Source organism: Echinops telfairi, unplaced genomic scaffold (genome assembly GCF_000313985.2).
Source record: "Echinops telfairi isolate 266 unplaced genomic scaffold, ASM31398v2 ScPeMD7_18;HRSCAF=68, whole genome shotgun sequence".
In the NCBI taxonomy this organism is placed as follows: domain Eukaryota; kingdom Metazoa; phylum Chordata; class Mammalia; order Afrosoricida; family Tenrecidae; genus Echinops; species Echinops telfairi.
The window spans coordinates 14678769-14681547 of record NW_022103915.1 but is presented as its reverse complement, the minus strand read 5'-3'; the positions used below and the strand labels follow the sequence as shown (position 1 = coordinate 14681547).

General features: G+C 47.6%; 1 protein-coding gene across 1 annotated transcript in view; it reads right to left on the bottom strand.

Moving 5' to 3' along the window:
* The window catches only part of FOXN3 (forkhead box N3), a 296318-nt gene that overhangs the window by 292472 nt on the left and 1067 nt on the right, over positions 1-2779 (bottom strand). The window lies entirely within an intron of this gene.

Here is a 2779-nt window from a genome sequence, read left to right as displayed (position 1 = left end):
TCAAATGATAAGGTGTTAAATTTTAACCTATATTTCCCCTTCACTTTTTTTTAAAAACTGGAAACAACTTTCAAATGAATCAAAAAGGATATCAAATGAGACATTATATTTTAACCTAACTATATATACCATAATTGACTTTACAATGCTCTCTGTCTGGTATAAGGCTATTGACATCCCTCAACTATGGTCAGAGGAGATGCACCAGAGGCTTAATCGATGTGTGGACCCTCCCCATAATTTTGGGCTTCCTTTATCATCCATTGCCTTCCGCAATTTAAGCACTGATACCAAATCCCTCATTTGGATTGGGAGTATATTATTTACAATCCTTGGATCACATGGGCTAGTATGCTGATGGTGACTTTTTAGATCTAACAACAAACGTGCAACCCACACAAGGAAAAAAGGGATAAGTAAGACCTCGTTAAAGCAAAAAGTGTTAGTCTGCTCTATAAGAGACAAGAGAATGAACATAGACCAACATAGACAAGACAAAGCACAGACCGAGAGAAAATATTTGCAAAACACATATCCAATTAAAAAAAACCTGTGTCCAAAATATACAAAGAACTCTTAAAAGTCAACAACCAGGAAGCAAACTACTGAACTACAGAAACTCTGAACAGACACGGAAACAAAAAGATCTCCAGATGGCAAATCAGCAGAGGAAAAAGTGCTCAACATCAAGCGTCATTTTGAGTATGCCACATTAGAACAACAGGGAGCCGCCGGTCACGATGACTCAAGTCCAAAGCGTTGGCAATGAAGACCCCACTGAGGATGTGCAGCAACAAGAACCCCGACCATTATTGGCGGGGATTGCGGCACCACCATTTTGGATAACACAGTAGCATTGTCTTCCAATGCCCAACAGAGGTGGGACATATGACCCCACAATTGGATTCCTAGTCATTTCCTCACGTGCTGACCAATGTAGGTCCACATAACACTGGTGCTGTGATGTCTCCCAGCAGCTATCTTCCCAATTGCCCAAACTTGGAAGCAACCAAGATGTCTTTCAATAGGTGAATGGATGAGCCAACGGCGTTGCGCCCCTACAACACTGATCAGCAATAAAAAGAACCGCACCAACAAGCCATCAAAAGCCAAGGAGGAAGCTGGAGTGCCCATTGCTAAGTGAAAGAAGCCAGTTGGAAACGCCTGTGTTGCTCTATATCAGTGGTTCTCGACCTTCCTAATGCTGCAGCCCTTTCATACAGTTCCTCATGTGGTGGTGACCCCCCAACCATAAATTATTTTCATTGCTTCTTCTTAACTATCATTTTGCCACTCTTATGAATCCGGTGACCCCCCAACAGGGTCGCGACCCACAGGTTGAGAACCGCTGCTCTAAATAGTTGACAATGTCAAAAAGACAAAATTACAAGGACAGGGAGAAGAGCAGCAGGTGATCTAGGTTTCCTGGGAGGGAAGGAGGCTCAATGGGGAGCACAGGAGAGTCTGAGGGCAATGAAACGGCAGGGGTGGATAGGTGACCCCATGCATGTTTCCAAACCCACAGACCTGTGCACCACCAAATGAGCCCTCCTGTAAACTGTGGACACGATTGAATAATATTAGATCAGATTGGCTTGTCAACTGCACCAAGTGTACCACGGGAACTCACTGCTGTCAAGGCAATTCCAACTCCTGACAACCCTGTAGGACAGGGTAGAACTGTCCCTTTGGATTTTCTGAGAATTTAAGTCTTTACTAGAATGGCCGGCCTCACCTTTCTCCCGTGGAGCAGATGGTGGGTTCGAACCACTGCCCTTGAGGTTAGCAGTCCAGTGAGTAGCCCACTATGCTACCGGGGCTTCTCATGGGAACGCCAAGATGTAAATAATAGAGGAAGGGACTAGATGGTGTACAAAGGGGCTCCCTCCCTCCCTCCTTTCTATTCGATTTTTCTGTGATCCCAGAAGGGCTCTAAAGAAGAATGCTTGCTTAAAGAAACCCCCTTCACTTGCCCTTTGCACACACACAGACTAGACTTGGCGACTGTTTTGTAGACTTCTGGCCACAGCCAAGAATCAGAAGGGGCCATAGTCTATGAGGTCAGCACGTCAGTGGGAGGAGACGAGAATGACTGTCATTCGAGTTCTTCCACTTTCGGTTATCTTTGGCTACTTCCTGGAGGCTGGTGAGGCTGGTGATCCAAGAGTCTGCTTTGGGAAGACCCAGGATCATCAGCCAGGGAGGGCCAGTGTGCCAGGGGCACTGACATGCAGAGGCAGGTGCAGTGTGGCCAGGGCTAGGCCCAGGCCCAGAGGGCTGGGTGTGCTGGTGGGAAGAGCAGGAACCTTGCAGTGGCACCTTTAAGACCAAGGCAGAGAAAATTTCCTCTGCTTTATCAAGCTTGAGAGAAGGCAGGGCTGAAAAAAGAGCTACACACAAGCAGGATCCACCATGCCACCCCAAATTCATCAGTGAGCCCCAACTCAGTCTGCGGTCCAGCCTGCAGCTTTTGGTGTCTGGCTTAGGTAAGAACTCTGGGTAAGTTCCGGACCTCAACTCAAAACTCGTGTTCTTGGATTTTGCTTCCTGACCTTCAGCTTAGCACCTTGGCTCTGACTCACACCTTGCATATCACCAGGTGTTGGCCTTCTGCAGTCGTTCTGACCCTGGGGCCTTGGCAAGCCAAGCATGTCGAGCAGGGGGGAGTGCAGAAGATGAGTAAATCGTCACGTGACAGGCAGAGGCAGTGTGTGGAGGGCCTCAAAGACGCAGAAAAGGCCAGCAAGGTGGCAGCCAAGCCTGGGCTGGGGCAGCAGTG